Consider the following 24,410-nt stretch of genomic DNA (forward strand, 5'->3'; position numbering starts at 1 on the left):
AGTGTGTCTGCTGCAGCTCGAAGCCCCTCCCCATGGCCCACTACTCCAGGAAGGGTGGGTGTGAGTCCTTTTAAGGGGGGGGCGCATCTGTTGTCCCAGGCAGTTTGTGCAGGAGTGTGGTGGCGGCCGAGAGGTGGGGCCGGGGAGGTGCGCGCCCCTTTTTTGGTACCCTCCACTCTGTTTCCTTCTAAGGTGGGATGGAGCCTGAAACCTCCGCCCCTCCCCCAGCTCGGCGGGCAGGAGTAACTGTGGCCTCCCTCCCAGTGACAAGGAGGTTTAATTAATTAACACAACAGGGTCACTTTAAACAGGAGAAGAGCTGACTGCTGCGTTTCCAGCCTGGGTGTGCGCTCTGCCTACAGCGAGGACAGAGGTGGGCAGCAGGCCCGGCCCTGGTTCCGCAGGCTTGCCTGCGCTGGACCTGTTTTAGAACTGAGGGTGACCCACGGTGACCAGCGAATCCCGAGCTGGAGGGAGGAGGGAGGAAAACCCGGGCAGAGCAGCTGGCCACGGGCCAGGCAGAGCCAACTCTCCTGGCCAGCAGACCCGGAGCAGGTGGCTTGGCCGGCGACATGGGGGTGTGGTGACGTCTGGTAGAGAGACCAGGCATCGCGTGGAGCCCCCCAGCACAGCTGGCGAGACCGGCCCCACCACCCTGTCTGACTTCAGCTTCCTCCACTGGACGCAGGGGTGGCAGGCGGGCACAGGCGCAGTCTGAGGATCCGTCTTTGAGGGCCAAGGGCACAGTGCCGCTCTAACCTCCACGACGGGAGTGGTGGCCTGGAAGAAGAGTCGGAGGACTTCTGCACTCACTGGCTTGGCCTCCTGGGAGGCCCCCTGGGGACCCTGGGAGCTTGGGAGGTGGCTTTTGGGGTCAGTCTTTCGCACTAAGCCTGTGAGACAGTTCCCTCACCCTCCAGGCCCGTTTCCTCACCAGCTCTGAAGTGCTGGGTCCTGTCACCTCCCCGCACGTCCCTCGGGCTCCCTGGAGTAGAGCTGGCTGCATGCTGGGGGTCCTGCAGGAGCTCTGGGGTGGTCAGTGCAGAGCATGGGGACCGCCAGCAGCGGCCTGCCTCGACCCTGGCTGAGCGTGTCCCCTCCACTGCCCGGGGTTCTGTGCCACCCCTGCCCCAGATCAGAGGGATCCCCAGAGCCCACCTCTCACGCGCATTGTTGGCACATTTTAAAGCCCCCCAGTTTCCATCAGCCTCTGAACAGCCCAGAGAAGGCGCACACGGCTCCCGTGCCCTGTGCTGGGTGCAGACCGGGGAGATCCTCGAGGTGAAGGGTTTCTGGTAGAGATGCCAGCGAACGGGAGCCGTGGGGCCCCAGTGACGGCGTGGGACAGGAGGTTCTGAAAGCCCCCCTCCCGTGGCTGTTTCCACCGACTTCTCCTGAGGCTGCAAGACCTCCTGATCCAGGGCACCCCCTGCCCCCTTTCTTCATGGGACCGTCCATCCAGCACCAGGTCCCCAGGCACAGAGTAGGTCTGAGGGGCTTGGCAGCTGGGCCCCCGTCCTTCTTCCTTGGCCCCTGCTTGGCCCAGCCACAGCATCCTGCTTACCAGTGGCACTTCTCTGAGCCCCAGTTTATCCATCTTTCAACCTGGCCTCACCGCTGCTGGCCAAAGTGGCTGCGGGAACTCAGTGCTGTAGATACTCAGCGCAGAAGCTATTTCTGAGACAGGCTGGAAGCCGTTTGACACAGAGGGGTCACAGAGGTGTGGAAAGCTGCTGGGTCCACCTGGGAGAGACGCCCACGGGGTGGGGAGGCGAGTTGCAGCACAGGGCTTGTGAGCGACCCTCAAGAAGGGAGGGCCTGAGAGGAGGACCCGGAGCTGGGGGCTCCAGGGCAGAGAACACTGGAGTCACTGCAGAGGTCTGGGCACCAGCGAGGGTCCCCTGTGAGCAGAGCAGAGGCAGGCATGGGGACAGGACGGCTTTCTGGCTCCCAGGGCGCCGGCTGCGCTCCCCACAGAGGAATCAGTGCTGATGACAGAGTGCACTTTGTCCACCGCTGTCCGGAGAGACTCCAGCTTCCCTCGATTCCCTGTCACTGTGACAGACCCTCAGCCCCCTCAGGACTTGATGGATGGCCCTGAGCTGGCTTTCATGCATCTCCGTCTTCCCCAGAAGCTGTGACACAAGTAATTGGTGTCACCTCCGTGATTGCCTGCCAAGTGCTGACAAAAGAGTCCTCCCGGGGGGGCGGCTGGACTCTGCCCTGGACTGTGTGGAGGAGGGAACTGCCGGGACCTGACCCAGTGCAACCCCAGCTCTAGAGGTGGGGGGTGGTCACCAAGGGAGTGGACACTGCCTTGTCCCCACCCAGAACAGATGCTGAATCCTCCACCGACGCAGCCCCGTGTTGGGGATCGTGATTTGTCCCCCAGCTGCCCCTGTGTCTGAGTGCACGGGTCTGTGTGATTCAGTCACTGGCTCTTGGCATCCTGGGCACAAGGAGTTGGAGGGTCTTGAGAGCCACGGTGCCCTGGCCCCTGCTAGCAAAGCGGCTGGTACTCCCCACTGTAGTGGCTACGTCTAAGGCTGAATGAGTTTTGCCCCAAGTAGATTGTGGGGTCGGAAGGGGAGGCTCGAGGGAAGGCCTGGCGGGTAAAGCCAGGTGACCACATAAACTCTGTGTGACGCTGGCCTGGACCTCCCTGACCTGCAGTGTGGAGAGGAGAGGGCTGGCCTCTGGGAGGCCTCGTCCCCCACACAGAGGATGGCAGCCCCCACAGCTCAGCGCAGAGGCCTGCAGGAACCAGGCACAAGGCCCTGCACACCGCTGCCCTGGCCTTGCCAGAGGAGCGCCTCCGACTCCACGCCACAGGACACCTCCCCAGGGGCTGACCAGGGAACCAGGGCAGCTGCACACACCTCCACCTCCCCTGGTGCTCTGGTACCTGCCCCTCCCTGGAGCCCATCAGCAGAGAGCTGGACCACGAGCCGGTCCCCGCCATCCACCTGACTGGCTTCCACCTCAGCTGCTGCCTAATCCAGAGAAGCTGCCAGAAACAGCCCCGGGGCCACTGGCTGCTGCCACAGTGAGATGGCCCGGAGAAGACGTCCACAACCTTACCCGAGGTCTCTTCATGAGGCCACTGAGAAACTTTTCCTGTTTGTTTCAGTATCAGAAATAATATTTGGGGTTTTGCTCCTCCCATGGAGGTGTGCTGGATGGCGCTCTCTTCCCAGCCCCCGGCGGGAGCTGGGCGGGCTGGCTGCACCATTTCGGACCCTTCCTCATGCCTGGCCCGCTTTGCCTCCCTTCCTCATTTCTGCTTCCCTCTCCCTTCCTTTGATTTACTTGGTCTTCATTGTATCCCTCGGGTTGCTCTAAGTCCTGTTGGGCATCCGCTGGGGCTTAGCAGAGAACCAACAGCACAGCCGTCTGGACAGGCACAGGAAGGGACCAGTGTTCCTCAGGGGCGCGTCACGCCCCCTCCCCAGGGCCAACCCTCCTGTGGCCTCCAACCCTGACCAGGGGGAAGATCATACCCCCCCCCCCCCAGTTTACTCCAGACAGAGAGCAGTGGCACTCAGCGGGCAGCCTGGCCCCGCAGAGCACTCACCCATGGGGACAACATGACCTAATTTATGGCCAAGCCCCCAGCCACCCAGCCTCCCTGTGCCCCCAAGGGCTAGCCTGCCTGAGTGGTTGGCAGGCCCCCACGTCCCCGCCCTACTCCAAGGTGGGTGAAGGGTCCTCCTGCTGGGCAGGCAGCCCTGTGATGCCTGTGGCCTCCTGGGAACTCTTGTCCGACTGTCTGTCCACTGGGGAGGCTGCCAGGGCCCTTCCTGGGTCAGTGGACTCTGACCTGCACCTGCCCCACTCATGGGGGAGGGGACCTGGGGGCTGGAGCAGTGACAGGGCTCCCTTACAGAGAGCCCTGCTCCCTGGGGAGTGGAGCCCTGGGCGCCCCCATGGAGCAGTCTCCGGCTTGGCCCCTGGGACCCGCAAATCCTTCCTCCCTCATCTGCCCAGCTTGGGAGAGTCCCTGCCGCCGCTCATTGTCCCACTGTTGCCACTTTTCCTCCGCCGCATTGTTCCCTTATCAGCATCCTCCACGCTGCAGCAGCGGCTGCACAGGAAAGCCAGGCTGCTGCCCAGGCGGGCGCGAGGCCGCACACCGGCCAGGTGTCCTGCCACACAATCAGTCCCTGCAGCCGCGTCCCTGGGTCCTGGCCGTCTGGGGTGCCAGGGTGGCACAGTACCCAGCACAAGATCCTGCTGAACTGGGGGAGTACTGGCCTCCATGCACAGGGTCAGGGCAGGAGCCTCAGGCCTGGGCCCCACCTTCCAGCTGTGACATAAGAAGGAGCAACGGCATCTCCAATCTCCCCACTGAGGCGACGTCCTGCACAGCCTGGGGTCTCTGTATCTCAGTGTCTTTGGTTAAGCATGGGCCTGCCAGTTCTTTTGAAAGGACCAAAGAAGGAGAGGCCGGAGGTGCTTTGGAGACTGTCCTTGTGGGGCCAGCATCAGGGTGGCTGGGTAGGAACAGCTCGCATCACCCACAACTTCTGACTGATGTGAGGGGTTTAGACGGGGGCTGTTCCAAAAGGCCGCTTGTACCCAGGCCTGGGAACCAGGGAAAGAGAGAAAGAACCACTGGTGTCTCCATGGGCACAGCGTTCTGGAGCCTCAAGGAGAGCGGGCGGTACAGAGGCACACGATGCCTAGTTAAATTCGAATGCTTTTAAGAATGTGAACGTCTCATGTGATGTTCGTCACAGATACACTAAAAAAAATTGGCTCTTCCTCCAAAATTCAGGTGCAATTGGGTGTGTTTTGTCTGGTCCAGATGTGGCAGGGAGGTCCTCAGGAGGTTCAGACAGGGTGGGGCCTGGGTGGGGCATCTTCCCGACTTGGCTTCAGTTCCCTGGAGTTTCTCTGGAGCGCTTTCCAGGATCTTCTCTGGGTTGGCTCTCCAGGGCCAGGGGATGCTCCCAGGCCTCTGCCCTCGGAGCAGCCTGCTGCCTGCTGAGGTGGAGCCTCCTCATCAGCGCCTGTGAGGGTGGAAGGGGGAGTCTGCCCAGCTAGCAGAGGCCCAGGAAGGAACCAGACTGTGAGGCCCACAGGTGGGTGCATCTCGCCCCCTGCTGGCAATGGCAGGTGTAACTGGGCCTGTCAGGACCATCAGAGGCTGTCACCCACCGGAGAAGCTGGATTCAGGGGTCTGGTTCAACTTTTTTTAATCTGTTGAAAAACCTAAACTGTGGATTTTCTGTAAAGAAAAATTCACCCCACTGAGTCTTTATTCTGAAAAATTCCATCTCTTTTACTCCAATCCAGCAAGAACGTGGAGAAAAGAAAATAATAAAGTACGCTAGTTTTATGTCCCAGATAGAATGAACTTGGAAAGTTCTAGAAACAAAAAAGGACATAGCAACCTTGAGGAAATGTCTCTCAGGTCCTTCAGAGGATGGAGCACAGGTTGGGAGGACACACAGAGGCAGAAGGGCTTCCCATCTCTGGGGCAGGAAGCCAGTATCTCACCCCTGAGAAGGAGACTCTGAGACCCGGCTCTATTCCCGCCTGTGGAGGTGGGGAACTCTCTGCTTCTGTGATTCTCTTTGCTGTAACTCAAGACACTCCCAAGTGACCAGCCGTCTCAGTACCAGACTCTACACCCTGCTGGTTAGACCCTAGCCCACTCCCATCCGCGAGGTTTGACACAATGTCCTGAAACAGGGGACTATGACACTTTCCCTCTCTGGGGACACTTAAAATCTGGTTACAAGGCTGGGGCCTTCCAAGAAACGGAGACGATGTGAAGACCCCCTTCAAACCCTGATTCCTGAGATCAGGTCAGAAAGACTTCAGCCATGTCACTCAGAAACCAGAATGAGCTTCTGGAAGGGAAGGAAAGGGAGAGAGAGGGTCCTCTCAGAGAGGAGAGTGACAGTGTGCCTCTCCTGCACTCCAGTTTTATTGGGGATCCCAGAGAAGTTTCCGGAGAGTCCTGCCCAGGTCCACCTCTTGACTTTTAACTGATGGCAGGACAATTTCAGACTTTCAAGTCCCCGCTGCCATGGTGACTCTAGGTCACCTTGGCCCCTGCTGACCAGCTCTAACTGGATTCCTAACCGTCCATTCTTACAGACTTTATGGTTAGGAGAAACCATTCTCATCTCCTAGAGTTTCAGGATCTGGTCACAAAAGTGTCCTCCTTCAGGGCAGCTTGGGGTCCTCTTATCAACATTATTTTGGGCCTGCATTTCTCCTGCAGTGAACAGGTCGTTTGCTGAGGAATGTGACATGTCCTGTCCACTTAGGCCAGGCAGGGCTGCAGGGAAATTGCTTCTTGGGAAAGAAAACCTGTGGGGCCAGCACCGTGGGCCCATGTATAGCACTATTCTCTCGACCGCCTGCTCCCACCGTCTGTTCCCTAATGGTCTGAGCAGGAAAATGGCAAAGTGGAAGTGCAGACCAACACACCCCGGGGGGCCACGCATCCTTGTGAGTAAATGAATAGCACAAATAGCACATTTAAACATAGACTTCAGGGGTGGGTTGTGGCTCAGTGGCAGAGCCTTGCGCATGTGAGGCACTGGGTTCCATCCTCGGCACCACATAAAAATAAATAAACAAAGGTATTGTGTTCCTCTGTAACTAAAAAATGTTTAAGAGTAAATAAAAATAGAGTTCATGATTCAGGTCAGTTTTCGGGTCATGTCAAAGCGAAGCTAAAAGTAGAGATCTCCCATATACCCCCCACCAAAGACATGCACAGCCCTGCTCCACAAACCCAGCCGAGTGGTGCATGTGTCACAGCTGACCAACCTGCTCTGACATTGTTGGCACCGAGTTCACGGTCCACACCAGGGTCCGCTCTGGGTACGGTGCTTTCCCTGGGGTGGACAGATGCATAACGGCACCTGTGCACCACGGTGGTGTCAGATAGCTTCACTGCCCTGCAGGCTGTGCTCTGCTTAGCCATTCCTCCCTCCCTCCCCTGGCCCTTGGCAATCGCTGATCTTCTTACTGTGTCCATGGTTTTGCCAAACAGTGTATTGTTCAAAGCTGCAGACTCCACAGATGTCACCAGAGATCGAAAAAGCCATGGAGGCCAGCTTCTGGCTCTGTGCACTTTCCACTTGACACAAGCGGCCACTGCTGAAGCCCTTTGCTCTGCCACTGTCCAGCCAGCAACTCTTGCCCTGCAACTGCCTCAAGTGTGCCCAGGAGCCATTGCTACACCAGGGCAGTTAGCAAGTCTAACATCGCACAGAAGCGACTGGGGTCTACACAACACCCCACTAAACCCAACTAAATAAAGCTTAGACTCAGCACCCCCCTATCCAGACCTTAAACATGCAGTCGCTCCTCCAGTGCCAGCCAGCAACGGGCACCTCCACAGGAGGGGAATGGAGAATGGAGACAAACAGCAGGCTACTCCACCTGTGATCAGAAGAGCTTACTTTCGGGATCTCACAAACACGTGGGCCTGGGAACAGGTTGCTAGGGTGCTCTGTCTAGCAACCAGGAGCCCCAGGACTTAACCTCCACCAGCTTCACCATACACCTCCCAGTTCATGTGCACCCAGGCCAAGGGTCAACACAAGTAATGTTTCTACAATCCACAACAATATGGCTGGATTTTAGAGAATGGCATGATGGATATTTGAGTGTTTAGGGGTCACTTCCAAGCAGCCTTGTAAGAGGGACTTGTCTTTTGACTTGCAAGCCCAAGAAGCAATCCAATGCTCTTTAGCTACTGTCTGTAAAGTCTCAGGCAATGTTACATTTAATCTGCCAACGTTCAACATAGGCCCAACCTGTACTGCCCTGACCTATCTCGTCCTCCACCCCAGAGATGCCTGGTAAACAGGAATAATAGAGGGAGGCATCTCAGGGAAGTAGCGGGATCTGCTGCACCGTGAAGGCGAGGTTCAAAGTGAGTGGAACAGAACAGGAGGAAATGTCACACAATGGATGCAGGTTGGTTTAAGGGTTTCCTGCGGGGGAGGATGGCTGCCCCCGGGCTGGGCTGGGTTCCTGGGCAAGGCAAGGAGCTCTTTGTGAGCTGACAGCCTTCTCATCTACTCAGCTGACTTGGACATGGCGTGAAGACACGAGAAAGTAAGATGCCTACTCCAAGCAGCCGCAGAATTGTTTCTCTGCCCAGGTTCATGGTTGGACTTTAGGTAAACAGTGCCCTCTACTGCTAAATAGCTTTCATTACAGCTCAGATGGCAGCAGCTGTTCCCACAGAGACTGAACCCGCAGAGGGACCTGAAACAAGATGGAAATGATGGTACTAAGCATCTTCAACCAACGCTGAGGTTCCATCCCAGCACCACACAGGCCTTCCATATCTGCAAGTTCAGTCCCCGAGGACTCGGCGAACTGCGGATTGCAAACACACTTAGGCCTACTGAATAAGCACAGACTTCTGATGCCATTATTCCTTAAACACAGTACAGCAACTATCTAGGTAGCATTTATATTGTGTTAGGTGTGATAAGTAATGCAGAGATCATTTAAAGATTATGAGAAAATGCACAAATCCCACACCATTTTATATAAGGCACCCAGTATCTTGGATTCGGAGATCCAAGGGGGATCAGAGAACCTGCAGAGGATGACTATGTTTAGAATTTAGCATTGGGCTGAGGTTTGACTTCATATCCCTTTAGAATTGTGTCAGCATCAGGATACAAGAAAATTGAAATATCTGGATAACTCAAAAAGCAAAATACCCTTCCACCTGTTGAGGCCCAGTGGATTAGCTAGTGGGCCTACTCACCAGGTCAGGTTTTTGGAAGCAGAGTGGAAGGCTTTGTGACTCTGAGCCTGTTCTAAGAATCAGAGTCAAGCACACGTAGCCCTCCAGGGCCTCTGACTTGACGTAATCTGAGATCATTAAATCTCAGGCTTCATTAGAACTTGAAATAGCTCCCCGGGAAAGCCAGATCTTCTCCTAAATGTGTTTGTAGACCATAAAATACGTGGTGATCTAAAATGATCCAGGCTCGACCATTTGAGACTGAAGCTCCGAGACCACGCTCCCTTGGATCCTTGGCTTTCTGGGTTGGGGGGCAGCTGTGCCTTCCTACCTAGGCCTCTGAGGGAGCTACTCTCTCCTTAGCCCCTCGCGGTGGCCTCCTCTGACTTCAGCCCTGTCCTGACTTCCCCACCTCCTCTCTTCTTGCCTGTAAAGTAGGGAGACGGATGGACCCAGGCGGCGTCTCACGCCCTCTGAGGTCTCTCAGCTTCTGCCAGGCTCCTTCTGGGTGGAACAGTCACCTTCCTGGGACAGGGACAAAGGGTCCCAGTGGTGGACATCGAATGCCAGGAAGCCTCTGCACTCTGGGGTCCTGACCCCTCTCTCCTGCGATCACACCTGAAGGAAGATGTGGGCCCCCTCCCAGAGCGTATTCATGGGCTTAAGGAAAGCCTCCTTCCGTGTACGAGCATCCTTCGGTCTCCAAGTTGGCAGCACCTGGTGCGCTTGCCCATGCCCGGGCCAGGCCTGGGGGCTGTGCCTGCTGAGCCCTGGGGCAGCTCTAACCACTGGGGTCTGCTGCCCAGTCTGTTCTGCAGGAGGAGACTCCACAGGGATCAGACTCTGCCAGCTGCACCACTTTATTTCTTCTAGAAGCTCCCTGGCAAAGGGTGAACCAGATAAATTCACAAAAGAAACCCGGGATCTCTAACCAGGTGCCGAGAGCGTCTTGAGACGCTTCAGAAGACCACAAACACCATCGACAGACAGCAACCGAGCCCAGCGGCTCCCCTTTGATCTGCCACTTCCTCCGCAGGGTCTTGGCGCCTGGGTTCCACGGAGACTGGAGAGTTTTGTTCTCCTGTCTGTGAAAACAGAAGCCCCCACTTCCCCACTGCAAAGCAAGCAGAGGAGGACAGGAGGAAGCTCTCCAGGGACAGGTCCGGGTGCCACCCTCTCCAGCTTCAGAAGTTCTGTCCAGGGAACCTGGCGCCCTCAACTGGGCTGAGGTTTGGGTGGAGAGCAAGGAAAGTGAAAAGCCAGGCTCGACCTCGATAAACACACACACACACACTCACACACACACACACACACACACACACACACACACACACACACACAACCACACACACCACCCTCTGACTGTAAATACAGGATTCAGCCTATAAATGAAACAATAAGAGCAGGATTCAATGGGGTTCCCCCAGCCAATGGTGTGTTTAAGGTTTTGTTGGGATTCTATTGTGTGGACTGGAGTTCCTTAATACAGTAGGACAGCAAGCAGCTTCCTGTTATGGAAACAGTCAAACGCTGACATTCAGAAAGTCAATCTATACAGCAACTGGATAAACAACCAAGATAGCCATCAGCCATAAAGGGCACAATAGTCCAGAGGGCATTGCTCGGGGAAAGGGCTGGCGTGGCCCCAAGCAATTCAGAACGCGGCATCGCAGGCCGGCTCCGGCTGACAATCCCCATTCACTGGACCCTGGCTGTGCCCCACCCTGGGCAGTGGCTCAGAGGTCCATGCAGGGTCCCAGTGCTATTTATAGGCCCACTTGGAGCCATGTGTCTGGCTCCCTGGGTGAGGCTCTGCAGGACGTGGGGGGCACTGAGCTTTGCCAGCTCTGAGGTTGGAGCAAGCACGCCTGGACCTGCCACTCCCGGGGTGAGCTTGACCACGCCCGGCCGCGAGTCCCAGTCCTGGTTTCCCACCTCATCACCTGCTCACTTCTGCTCTCGTTCCCTCCAAGGGCTCCCAGAGGACAGTGCCTTCTGTTACAGAAGGAGGACTGCAGACCCTGCTTTGTCCGGTGAGGGGTTAGGTCATTGGTCTTTTGCAGTTACAAGACTGGGCGTAGCAAGACCCACCTTGAGCTCCCAGCCACTCCAGCAGGAGCGAGAGCCTGGCCCCGTCAGCCCCTACTCTATGAGAGTCCAGCTGGTAACCTGCCCGGCAGCGTCTTACCAGAGAACGACCCAGTCCTTCTAGGTGATAGGCTCACCACCGCGTCCTGTCCTTGAGGTCTATAGAGCTCTTTCAGTTCCCAAATCTTACTCCTGGCAGCCAACCTCTAGGTCTGAAATGAAGGGCCCAGAACTTGACTCCGGGTTAACATAAAATTGGGGGTTCATTCTGAGTGTGGCGTCGTGTCAGGAGAGCCCTGTTGGAAGGACATGTCCTTCTTCAAGGGAGAGCCAGCCACTGGCTTCCCCATGTCTGAATCTCCCTGTTAGGGAAGGGAGGGAAGATCAGACAAAGCCTGGGAAGTGGCCTGGACACTGTGGGCGCTGACAGGTCCTGAAGGGACGGTCCACAGTTGGAAGGGACAGAGAAGGCTATTCTTCCAACCCCAGAGAGAGGCCTGCACAGACCTCCCTTCAGCGCGCTCCTAGCCCCGCTCCCCCGCCTCCCAGGGGACCCTGTCAAGTGGAAGAGTGGCCAGGCACTTTGCTGGAAGCTCCACCTCACGGACTACCCAGGGAGAGCAGGGGACAGCAGCCCAGGCCAGCAGCGATGACTCTGAGAAGGGGTCCTCCAGGCCAGAACTCACAGTGACATTTCCTCGCTACAGCACTTCACAGTATAAAAGCATCGATCCAAAAACCCGACCTAGCAACCTAGTAGCCCAACTTACACACCCTCATGTGTCCCCAGGGCTCAGTGACAAAGTAAGTGGCCTGCAGTGGCAGGAGGGAGGCCTGGGGACTCCACTCCTTCTGGCCTCACCTGGCCATTGCAGACTTTCGTTAACCCTGCTGTTCAGCTGCTGGGTCAGGCTGCAATCTCTGTTCCTGTTAAAGTTCTTAGAGTGAAACTCCTTTGGGCTCTGACTCTCAAACAGGGGGTCTGGCATGGCCACTGCGATCCCAGACTCCCCATGGTGGAGAAATCAGCTGTCCACACCCACATAGAATAATGGAGACGTGGCCCAGTCAAGGACAGAGGCAAAGGAAAACCCCTGTCCACACAACTCCTTCAGAAACGGGTGGCTTTCTGGCCTCTGGCCTCGACCATGTCAGCTCCGGGGCTTCTGCACAGGCACCAAGCGTGACATGTGGTTCTTACAGGTCCCGGCCAGAGACCCCAAACTGTGCCATTCTCCTTGTGTTGCTGGTCATAGACTGGATGCTGGTGTCCCTTCAGGCCTGTTCTGGGGTCCACTGTGGCTCACATGGATCCAGAGCCTGCCATGGCCAACACGTGTGGCCATTCATATGTGGCCCCTGTTATGATGCAGGGTGAAAGCTAAGACAGGCCTCGGTGTGTGCCCTGATTCTGCAGCTGCGCAGGACTGACTGAGGCCGGCCTCTGACTGAGGCCTGCTCCATCTAGGGCTCTCTCACCAGTCCTCAGACTCCGTGGATGTGAGGCCCTTCTGGGAAGGAAGCCCCAGCCCCCTGTCCTGGCCCTCTGCTCCTCTGCTGGCCTCCGAGATGGCCAGATCACCTGACTGAGGAATGCCGTGCTCCCACCTCCTCAACCCTCTCTGCACCGTCTCAGGGCAGAACTTCCCAGTGACTCTGTCCCTGCCTCTGCTTGCTTTGGTATGGGCATTGTGGTAGGAATAATTGGAGGAGCCCCCCATCAGTCAAGTCCACGTCTAAGCCACACAGACCTGGGGGACGTGTGCAAGGACGTGACGCTCCTAGGCTGCTCCAGGGTCTGCCACTGCTGGGGTTAAACGTGGCTCTTGAACTTTCCAGGACCCACAGCATGGCCTGAGATCCCGTGAGGCCGCTGCTAACTCAGGCCCAAAGGCTCAGAGCAGCCACCCCTCAGCTGCAGCTGCCCTCTTGCCTATCTGTCACCCCAGGGCCCCTTATCTGGCACACTGGGGCCTGCACCTCTCGGCTCTCCTTCCCCAGGCCTCTCCCCTTCTCTGTCCATGTCTGCAGGCCTTCCCCGTCCTTCCAGGACCAATCCTAGGGAGGACTCCTTTGGGAAACTTCCCTCATGATCCCATTTTGCAAACGAGGACCTTGGGGGTCAGGGGGGTTGAATAACTTGCCCAGGGTCGCACGGCCAGTGAGTGGAGAACCATCTCCTGAGCCAGGCCTGTGGGACCGGGGAACCGAGGGCCCTCCCTCACCCTCCCTCCCCACGAGGGGCTGGTGGGAAGGGCTTTGGGGCTCACTGTCAAGTGCTGGGTCCTGCAGCTGTTCCCTTTGCCCACAGCGCTCACTGAGACTCTGTCACCTGGAATAGGCCAGGCACATTTTGGATGCTCACGCAGGCTCCTTGAGGAAGAGAGTCAGTCAGGTGATAGCTGCCATCGACGGTCTTTATGGGTGACACTAGCTGCCACTTACTGAGACCCAGCTGTGAGCGGTGCCCTCGTCCGCTCAGCGCCTGCCCCGCTGGGGTATCGAGCACGGTCTGCACTCCCAGAGGTCTCGGCTCAGGAAGCTGCCAGAGCCTGCAGCCACCCCATCTTGTGCCACTTCTTGTGACAGCCGTGAGAGGTGTGGGCATGTAGGCATGTCCCAGTACCAGGGCAAAGCCCTGACCAGAGGACCTCCCCTCCCTCGGGGCCACTCTGCTGCCACACAGAGTCTGAGACAGTGGAGACCCTCTACACGGAGCCTGTGGGCCCCGATGTGCACAAAGACCGTGGCCTTTGGATGACCTGAGTGGGGTTTCCATTGTTTACCGTAGTGGAGGAAAGGAGGTGGGAGGTGGGGGAGGGCGCAGGCCCATTCACAAGAGAACAGAGTGTCCCGAGGAAGACTGTGCGGAGCCTGCGGCTGCTTCCAAGGGACAATGAGGCCAATCCCATCTGATGCCCAAGACAATCAGCCCAGGGTCCCAAGACCTGGGACGGAGTCCTGGCTGTCTCCGCGGTGTGTCGGAGGCAGACACCCTCTGTGAGCCTCCCTTCCCTTAACTCTCACGTGGGAGGCTGCTGGCAAGGACTTCTCTTTCACTGGTGCCGTAGGTCTGGTACCTGGTGGCTGGCAAGGCCGGCTCTCCCGGAGCCTCCCTGGGAGGAGACGCCGAGAGCCAGTGACTCGCAGAACAGTGACCACTGGTGGAAGATCACAGGTGGAGAAGGAGAAAGGCAGGGGAGGGTGGGCCAGGTGAGCAGTGCCACCTGAGGGTGTCCCTCACCCTGCCTGGTGGGACCACTGCCTCTTCCTCCTCCCCGGGCAGGACCGTCTCCATCCTGTGCCTCCTCTGGCTCTCTCCTTCCCTGCCCCCGAGCAGTGACAGCATGATCCTGATGGAGGTCCTTCCTCTCCCAAAGGGTGCCGTTACGGCTGGGATGTTTGGCAGCTCTGGGAAGGGTGGTTTGTGCTGGTTTACTCACGATGCAGTCCTGGCAGCAACGGCAGGTCCAGTCAGAGACCCAGGTGCCAGATAGTCACATCTGCACCTGTTCTCGGTGACCGGACCCTCCAGTTCTCCCTGTCTTCCTTCCCCCACCTTTTGAAAGGCATAGGATCAGGAAGAAACTCACAACCAGCCCAGGCCGACCCACAGAGTGGCAGAGACTGGGCAGAGGAGCAGGGGGGCTCTGTGGCTGGCACCTGAAAAGTAGATCTGACCTCAGTTTGGAAATTGCAGCGGTGCTGGAGGTGTGGTGTGCAATGCCAAGGTGGGGGGGCAGCACCCCGGAGGGAAGGCGCAGAGGCAAGATGGGGTGGGGAAGGCTGGGCCCAGCTCCTACGAGTTGGACTTCCACAGCAGGGTCTTGCCCCAAAGGGTGGCTGGGATTTGGATAGGGAGCAGACGGAACACCCTCCGCACTCAGAGGGAGTCCTGCTTCCAGCTTCATTTCTTCTTCCCCATGAAGGGTGGCTTCAGAGCAGCCTCTGCTCTATGGCTTCTAGAAGGTGTTTGTGGTCCCAGTGGCTGGGAGCCAGTCTAAACGAGACAGGAAAAAACTGCATCCTCATGGAGGTCATTATGCACAACTCTGGTGATCACCTAAGGCCTTAGACCACTGACCAGCATGGGGACTGTCCACGGGCAGAACCTGCACGTGGATCAATTTCAGCAAGAGGCTGAGCTGCTCCCAGCAGGGTCTTGGTAAATACGGTTTCCTCGGCTCTCCATCCTCTCCTGAAGAGACCACCAAGAGAGGCCAAGGGTGGGGGGAATTGGGGGCTCACAGGTGGAGGTTCCTCCCCCTGCCACAGGGATGCTGTGACAGCAGATGGTCCCGGTCATGTTCCTGGTGACCATGGGGTCAGCTATCCATGCACACAAGGCAGTGTCTGCTGGAAGGGCGACAAGGCAGGGTGTCTGGGGGAGGGAGCCTTCTCCCCTGGCTGGGGCAGGAGCCACCAATCCTCTGAACAGGGCCAGGGCCGTGGTGGCCGGGGATCTCTTATCAGCTCAGCTCCTGTGTATCATAAACCACCTGCCACATAACGGGCATGGAATTTGTGATGTATTTTCTACCTCAAGAGAAACGAGTCCTCCCGCTTCAGAATGACAAAGCTCTCCGGCTGGTGTGGCACGTTTGTGGATCTGCTCGATTAAGACAGCTAAGACACACCCTGACGTCTGATCTGGCAGCTCCCCAGCACCTGATGATAAGGCTGGCAGGGGACAGGTGTGTGTTCTGTGGTCCACGTCATGCTGTGGTGGCCCTGTCCTCTCCGGTCCCCTCCCTCCCGTGGTCTTCACCAGGTGCAGTTTGCTCACCTGGGTGTTCTTCCTGGTTAGTTGGGCGTTTGGGGACGGGAGCCTCCCTCACCCTTTGGTTAGGGTCACTCCTGGGTTAGAAGCTGGTTCCAGATCAGGGAATATGATGAGCACAGGATGAGCACCCACTCCCGTCCTCTCACCGGGGGACTAACGGACAGCCCTGGTAGTGTCAGACACGCTCAAGGTCACAGGGCAAGTCAGAGGGGACTTCAGGCTCCTGACCCTGCTGTTGGGATGGGGACCTAGGTTGATGCTCCTTGGCCCTCCTAGAGGATGGAGGTCCTCCTCAGCTTCCGACACCAGTCCTCCCTGCTGCTGGGAGTCGGCTGGCTCCTGTGTCTCTGCCACTCATAGCTTGACAACACCGTGTCTGTGAGCGCCTGGGTTTCCTCTTGTAAGTCCCCCCTGTGGAACCCAAGGGGACGGCAGACCTTCTGGGGGAGCAGTGATCTGTGACCCCCTTCTCCACCCCTAACCCTCTCCTCGGCTCTAGAACAAGTTCCACAGAGTTGGGGCCACAGGGATCAGAACATGTCCATCACAGGGTCCCACGATCCCAGGCCCAGTGGCCTGTAGTGGCTGCGGTGAGGTCAGGGGCGTGGAGCAAGGGGCCAGGGTCGGGTAGGGAAGATTTGGCCATAGTGGTCATCCCCAGGCCTGAATGAATGGAAATCCCGGCGGAAACACCTGGTGGTAACGGAAATCCAGGACAACTTTTATTATCCCTGTTCACAGGTCCATTCAGCCTACATTGGGGGCTTCCTATTTCCTCTGCGAGCACTTCACACTCATTCACAACAAGAAAAGCCATTGTGCTCCTGAGTTATGGGCCAAGGATCCCCACGGGGCGGGCACCGAACACAGTGGCCCTAGGATTATTTTTAAAATCGCATTCCCCCACTGAGCTGCAGCTTCTCATTTTTACCTCCTTCCACAGTGAAAACCACGGAGAGTGGCTTTCTCCAACTGCAAGAACTAACCGTGAGCAACACTGCAGTCCCTCCGGCTCCCTGCCATGGTCCTCTGGGGTCCTGGGATTGGGAAGGGAGGTCCCCTCAGCTCCAGCTCCATCCCAGCGGGGCTCTGCCTCACCCTGAGGCTTGGTGAGAAGGGAGGGATTCAGCCCGTTGGTTCAGTTCCCAACTGTCAGGGGAAGGATGGGCCAGACCCCCAGGATGGCCCGGGCTGGTGCCTGGAGCTGCTGGGGTCAATGTGGTGGTGATCTCCTCCTGGATTGCGCCCTGAAGGCACCAGGAGCTGGGCAGCAGGTAAAACTCAGAAGCAAACACCTGTGTTCACAGAGCAGAGAATCATCTTGTTTGATCTTATTACATGTTAAAGAGCAGGCTCTCCGGATACCTGTTGGGATGATAAGGAGCAGTTTCCTCAGGTCCCTCCTGCTGGGCGTCAAGACGGTCCAAGGTCACAACAGGGAGGAGCCGCCAGGATCAGCTCCAAGTGCAAGAACTAGGGGGTCTTAGAGCCAGGAGCGGGTTAGGGGGTTGGGGCTGGAGGCTTGCTAAGAGGAGGCTGAGCCCACTTCAGGGGTTCTTGCCCCAGGCAGCCCGGGAGTGCAGACGTGGCCTGGGGATGGCGGGTCAGGGGTTGGACCAGCTGTCGAGGTGGGCAGATACGAAGGGAGGGAAGACGGTCTCTAAACTGACCTCGCAGGACTCCTAATGAAGCTGGACTCAAAGACAGACCCCGAAGCCCACAATAGGCCTAGTCAAGAAGAGGGCTCAGAAGAGTCCTCCCAAAGAGGACAGGGTCCTTGCTCTCCCTACCCTGAGTGTGGCATGGGCCCCCAGGAAGGCCAGGACTCCCGGGTCTCCACCCTGAGTGGACCGGCTCTCCTCTCCCACCTTTTCCTGGCAGGGGGAGCACCTTGCCTTGCTGGGAGTGGGGTCTAGGTCCCGACCCAGTTGTCCTCTGAGTCAGAGCCCACGATTGGAGAAGTGCTTCCGGAAGGATCTGGGGCCCCAGGGCTTCTGGCCTCCTTTCCCTCCTGGGTCTTGGGCCACTTCAGGATCCTGGCTCTCCTTCCTTTGTCTCCTTTTCTTACCCTGTTGCTTTAGCTGAGGGCCGGGGGGCCCCTGGCTTTCAGCAGGAGGACGGGCTGGCAGAGACAGTGCCCAGCCGTGTGCCCTGCAGCTCATCCATGCTGGCCCCGTCCAGAGTGACTCCTGAGTGGGCGGCTGAGGGAGAGGAGCAGGAAGGAAGATGCTGGGTGCCTCTCGCGCACCTGAGCTCCTGGGGTGGAGCTGGGAGGCTGTGATGCCCTCCACCCCCACACCCCACACTCTGAGCAGGGTTCAAGTTACCCTTCTCTGACTTCTTAGTTCTCATTTTAGTGGCCAGTTTAGGAACCACTAAAAGGGAAAGATGGAAACGAAACTGTCTGGCAACCCTAACTCCCTGTTAGTCTCAGACCCCAGAAGGTCAGATTAAGACCGACCTTGGGTAGGACAGCCCAGCAGAGGTGCTTCTCGTCCCCACCCAGCTCTGCTGTCCATGGCCCTGGCTGGAGGGGGGCAGAGTCAAGAAGGCTCACCCACCCCTCGGGGAGCTGCGCTTGACCCACTTCACCAACTTCCAGGGAGTCCTTCAGTGGGCACTCATGCCACCATCGTGTCTGGGGACCTGGGGGTTCAGACAGGCTCGCGTCACTCAAAGTCACGCAGTCGCAGAGCCAGGACCCCAGCCTGGAGCCCCACCAGAGCTGTGCAAGGGGACAACACTGTTTCTGGCCTCGATGGCCCTGTAAGAGGCATTAGGATGACCCATGGCACTCCAGCTCAGGGGATCCTGCTCCTCAAGCTGTGACGGTCCCTGTCACTATGAAGCAAGGGGCTTCCTGGAGAAAAGGGAGCAGTCCAGACACAAGCTGGAAGGAAGCCCTTGAAGAAGCTGGCTGTGGGGACGGGTCCACCTTGAGTGGACCCTGCAGTATGATCTGCGACTCCCTCTCCTGGGAGTCCACCTCCTGTATCCACCTCATCCGGGCACTCAGCCCCTCACTGTGCACAAAGGCCACTTGCAAACCCACATGCACGTGTACAGGCACACATGTGCACACGTCCATTCATCCACGCATGTGTACACGCGCCCACACACTTGAGTGTGGTGGGGTGTTGGGGTGCGTGCTGCACCCATCAGGGGGCGCAGCATTCCTATGAAAGCTTTTGTTGTCTTTTGAGTGGTCTCTAAGGGATGAGATTGGCAGTCTTTCTGGGCATCATGGACCCCTAGACATCCATGTCATGCACACTCCCTGCCCAGCTGGACCTCTCTTCCCAAAGCCCCATCCATTCTCCAGAATGGACCCAAACTCCATACAACACATTTCCATTAGTGTCACAAACGTCATGGTGCCCAGGCCTGACTGAGACCATAACCAAAAGTCCATGGATGGCCATGGATGGGCTTCAGACACCCCAAGTGCCACCAGGTTGGGCCCTGAAGACACCCAAGGTGGGATGGGAGCAGCTCTCCAGTGGACAGCGGGGCTCTAGGCCTCAGCCCCCACTCTCAGGCCTCACTGCCCTTCCCCATGTAGAGGCTCTGCCTCTCTGTAGGACAGAAGCTCCTGGAGGTCCTCTTGAAGACAGCAGCTAGGTCCTCTGTTAAGGGCTGAATCGTGTCCTTCCCGATTCACGTATCGGAGTCCTGACCCCAGCACCTCGGGAGACTGTGTCTGAAGACTGGGCCTTTAAAGAGTTGACGAAGGTAAGTGGGATCATGAGGAAGGCTCTCATCCAGTAGGACTGTCCTCGCCAGAAGAGTCAGGTCCCAGTTACACCCAGAGGGACAAGACACACCTGCAGCCAAGGAGAGAGGCTCAGGAAGACCCGCCCCCAGTCCCACCTGTGCTGGTCTTCCAGCCTCCAGAGCTGTGGGGGTCTCCCAGACTCTGCTGCTGGAGCCAGGTGGGGGTCTCTGAAGGGGCCTGAGCACACTCACATGTCCCCTGTGCAGGGACCACTCCGGGGATGCCTCATGGGACCCGGGCCACCGAGGATGCTCCTGCTGTGGTGGCTTCTGTGAACATCTTGGAGGCCTGTGGCTCCTTGGGGCAGGGCCACCGTCCTCCCCACACCCGGTCACAGCTCCAGAGTGCACAGGTGAGGTGAGGCTCTGTCTTTACAAACTTCCAGCTCACGACCTGGGGTAAACCTAACGTTGGACAGTGCTCGGGAACACGGGGGCGTGAAAGGCGTGGGCAGAGGGCTGTGCCTGCTGCAGAGGACAGGGGAGGGCTCCAGAGGTCAGATCCCCTCCTGGGCCAGTGGCTGAGACCAGTTTGCCTGTGGGCTCATGGGTAGTGGGGCATGAGTGGGGCAGAGAAGAGTGGACACCTCCAGAGACAGGGACTCAGGGTCCAGGAGCCCAGGAAGCCATGGATTTTCTGAGCAAGGGAAGAGCAGGAGGCATGAGGGGCCAGGTGAGGGGATGCGTTCCAGGAGCAGGGTATGAAGGGGGACGGCGAGGGGGGGCCTGAGCGGTCCTGGGTGTCCTGCAACCTGAAGCTCCTGGATCTGCTTCCTTGAAGCTCTCCTGGAGGGCTCCCAGGCCGGCAGCCGGCCTCTGGGTGAGTGCCTGAGGGAGGAGGCTGCTCTGGGGTCCAGGCTCCTGGGTGCCCTGGCCTCCCTGGGCAGTCTGAGCTGGTCCCAGGATGAGGCTGGGTGAACCTGAGCTCAGCCTGTGAAGCTGGTCTCCACGGTTCCTTCTCGGTGGAGCTCCCTGCTTTCCCAGGCTGCGGTGGGCCTGACCCTGGCAGGAGCTGGGCCTCCAGGGCCTTCCATCCAGCCCCTAGTCCTGCCCTTGAGCTATTGGGATTAAACTGCCCACTCCCTGAGGTGGCAATGTGCCTCTTAAAGTGTGTGTGCACACGCATGTGCATGCATGCATGTGTGTGTTTGTATGTGTGTGTGCACGCCCGTGTGCACTCACATATCCCTGTTGCTGCTCAGAGTCCGCTTTCTGTGGACACCCCAGCTCCTGACACTACCTTCCTGGCCCTGCGCCCCCTCCCATGTCCCCGCAGGCTGCCTTTCAATATCTCAATCCGTGATTCCCCCAGACCTCTTGCCCATGCCTCCTGGAACCCTGTGCTTCTGTCCCCACCAAATTCCAGAAGATGGGAACCGGTTCTCAGGCTGCCAGCCAGGATGGAGGGGAGCCCGCGACTCCTGCTCTCCTAAGGGTTAACAGGCCAGGGTAGGAAGCTGGCTCCAGGGAAAGGGGAAGGATATCTTGCCTTTTATCCGGGTTACAATGTTGACAGTGAGCCAGGGGGGGCAGGGACGGAGGCCAGAGAACGGCCACCCCCAATAAAATCATGAATGGGCGCTCACAACAATAAGGCTGCAGGAGGGGCCGCCTGTTGACAAGCAGCAAGGTCAGGGCCAGCGCCTGTAAACAAGGGCTCACAATGCCCCTTTCCTCCGGAGAGGCAGCTCCTCTCCAGCGCTGTCCCCTGGGCCCGGCCTCCCTGTCCCTCGTCCCTGGGCAGTCTGTCACTGCAGAGCCCCTGCTTCCTCAGGGAGCCGGCTCTCCCTTCCCACCTTGGCCCCTGAAAAGCCCGGCTTCTGTGAGGCCGGGCCCGACATCTGCCTCCCGGCGGCTTTCTCAGGGGCCCAAGGTGGGAAAGAGGAGGGCCGGGCGGCAGGGGAGGGGGCTGCAACCTGGCGGCTGCGATTGTCATCAGGGGCTTGGAGAGAACAATGGGGGACCCGGCTCCCCCTGCCGGAGCTTTCCTCTTCCCACACGCTGGCTCTTTTGTGTGTCTGGGGGGGCTGGGGATTCCTTTGTTTGCTCTGGTTTCCCCGTTTTTCCTTTGGCCTTTGGCTAGCCCCTGGGGTCCAGGAGTCTGGGGGGGGGGTGCCAGCAGGGGAGGGCTGGCCGGCAGGGGCAGTGTGGGATTTGGGCCATCTCCTGATTCCTCTGTGGGGTGCTCTGGGCGCTGAGAGGAGAGGAGGGTTTGGGCAGGGCTGGCCCGGCTCCATCTCACCTTTCTCCTTTTACCTCTCACTTGAGAGGGGCGTCCCCGACCCTGGGCAGATGGGACACAAATGGCAGGTGCCTGTGGCTCTTGGAAGGCAGGTGGGGGCGCAGGGCCAGGAGCACTACCTGGGGGAATTGGGAACAGCTGGAACGAAGGAGGTCCACTGCTCCTGGCTGCTGTTGCACAACTGGACAGACCTGGGACTGACCCGCACCTTGTCCCAGCACACCGAGGGAGCCAGAGAGGCCATCCCCAGGAGACAAGCTGCCCGGACTTTGGTTCTCTATGCACTCCAGGGTGAGGCCCAGAGATGAGGAGAGGGCTCCCTTCTGTAAAAACCCACAGGTCCCCAAGGGTCCGGAATCAGTGGTGCGATGGGGACGCTGACCTGGCTGCACAGCTCGGCCGGGTGCCCCAGCTGGACTCAGGCCCCATGGCTACCATTAGCTAAACCCCATGCAGATGCCAGGCAAGTGCCCTGGCTCCCTGGAGCTCCTACCCCAGAGGACCAAGTCCTTCAGGAAGTTGAGGTGAGGCGCTTCAGCACCTGGGCAATGATTCTGGAAGACCTTGACAAACTGAGCCCTTGAAGTCCCGCCTGGATGAGGGGAGGCCCTCAGCTCAGGGGCTGAGGTTCCGCGGCACCTGGAACCCCTCCCTTGGCCTCCAGAGCAGCACTGGGAACTCACCCGGGGCATGGGGAGTTACAAGGAATGTTAGGACAATGGTGAGCGGCCACCCTGGCCTGGTTTGACAGCTCCTTATAAAACCTCACGTGCAGTTACCATGCCACCCGGCCTTTGCCCTCAGGGACATTCATTCCAGGGGATCAAACAGTGATGTTCACGTGAAAACCTCCCCGTGAAGGTTCATGGCCCCTTTATTTGTCATAGATCCAAACAAAACAGGTCAGGTGTCCTTTGAGAGGTGGATGGTCAAGCCATGGCGCTGTCCAGCCCACTGAGGACCGGTCAGCAATGGAAACGAGGCAGTTTGGATGCATGAAGTAACTCAGGGAGATCTGAAGGGAATTGGGCTGAGTTAAAGTAGTCAGCCTCGAAGATCACGATTCATGGCTCCACTCATAGGACGTTCTTGAAATATCAAAATTCTAGCGATGCAAGACTCGGGGTGACGGGGGCTAGGAATGGGGTAGTAGGCGGGGCTAAAGGATAGCTGGAGGGATCCCGGGGGAGATGGAACAGTTGTGCATCTCATTTCTCGTGGTGTCCCCATAAAGCCACATGGGACAAAGTTGCACAAGGCCACGCACATCCACACCCCTGCCACCAGAGTGAGGATTGTACCAACATCTTAGTTTTGGTGTTGTGCTGTCGATATACATTATGTTCCCCTGATGTCACCTCTTGCATCTTGTTCTGCAGTTTTGGTGATCTACAATGATTTAAAATAGAAAGTGAAGACCCACACCCAGCACCCCAGGTTTCAGCCATCGAGTCAGAAGTTCGTAAAGCACACAGTGAGACAAGGCGGGACTCAACACAAGGGCCACTGTTAGGGACAGCGAGAAGACACCTCAGGTCCAGCTCCTGGCGAGCCTTGTCTCACCTACCAGGAACACCACCAGGATGCCACCAAAACTGCCACATGGCTGCGGGACGCCCCGCTGCTGAGGGGTCAGCTCCAGGTGGTAGGAGGGTGGTATGGACTCTGTGTCTCTTCTGAGTGAAACACGAAGGACTTCCCACACTTCACCAGACCCAGGAGACAGGGCCTCTCGATGGCTCCGCCTGGGTTCCCTCGGGCCACAGGCTGCTCTGCCAAGACCCAGGCCAGCTGTGTAGGCTTCCGTGAAGCCCGGGAGGGTCTGTGGAGGTCGCCGGCGGCTGTGACAGAGCTGTTCCCCTAGCACTCTCTCAGAACCTGGCACTGATATTTTCGAAAGCCTGCCTGGTGATTCTGCCGGGAAGCTGGGGTGGAGATGTCCCGTCCAGCTAGGAGGAGGGCCAGGGGTTTGCCCGCAGCAGGCCCTCCAGGAATCCAGCACCCTGGGTGGTTCTACTTGCCTTTTTTTTTTGAGGATCCTCCCTAGTCTTTTCCACAATTGTCGTACTAATTTACATTCCGACCCATGGTGTACAAGCCTCCCCTTTCCTCCCGCCCTCGCCAACACCCGTGATCTGTGATAGTAGCCACCCCAACAGGGGGTACGAGGGGGTATTCCACTGGGGTCTGGATTGGCATTTCCCTGCTCATGGTAATGCTGAGCATTTTTTCATAAACCTGTTGGCAGTTTATGTCTTCTTTTGAGAAACGTCTCTTTGGGTCCTTTGCCCTTCCCCCTTTCCCCTTTCTGGGTGTGAACCCCTTGTTGACGTGTGGTTTGCAGAGCCCCCCCCCCATTCTGGAACCCGCCTTCTCATTCCGCTGACGCTTGTCCTGGCTCTGCAGCTTTGCAGTTTGTGTCTATTTTGCCTGCTGCTCTTTGGGGTCCTCTCTGAGCCCCCCACAGAGAAGCAGGAAGGCCTTCCTGGAGCCCTCTAGCTGTCCTCGGCTTTGTCCTCGTCATCTTTGCAGGATTTCTCTTTTAAGCGAGTTCCAGAGGGCGTCAGCCAGTCTGAAGCCGGCTCCCAGGGGGTTCCGAGTCCCCAGCCTTTCCCAGGGGATCACAGCAGCCAGGTGCTCCCAAAGCACAAAAGACAGCGCACACACTCGGGTGGGGAATGGAGCCCTTTCCTGGGCATCTCCTGCCCCTTCTGCAGCCCTCGTCACCACATGGTGGCTCTGTGCTGCTGTGATCCCAGTGTGTGACAGTTCTGTCACTTAGGTGCCCC

General features: G+C 58.0%; 1 protein-coding gene and 1 long non-coding RNA gene across 2 annotated transcripts in view; both read left to right on the plus strand.

Annotated features, from left to right (window-relative positions):
• Nucleotides 1–24,410, plus strand: part of LOC101961295 (RP1 like 1) — a 107,569-nt gene that overhangs the window by 43,536 nt on the left and 39,623 nt on the right. The gene's annotated exons all lie outside the window — the stretch shown is intronic.
• LOC144370262 (uncharacterized) lies at nucleotides 10,616–23,873 on the plus strand. Its single transcript, XR_013430156.1, has 3 exons — nucleotides 10,616–15,516; nucleotides 16,549–19,337; nucleotides 23,001–23,873. It is a non-coding gene; the product is annotated as an uncharacterized LOC144370262 (long non-coding RNA).

This window comes from Ictidomys tridecemlineatus, chromosome 14 (assembly GCF_052094955.1).
Source record: "Ictidomys tridecemlineatus isolate mIctTri1 chromosome 14, mIctTri1.hap1, whole genome shotgun sequence".
In the NCBI taxonomy this organism is placed as follows: domain Eukaryota; kingdom Metazoa; phylum Chordata; class Mammalia; order Rodentia; family Sciuridae; genus Ictidomys; species Ictidomys tridecemlineatus.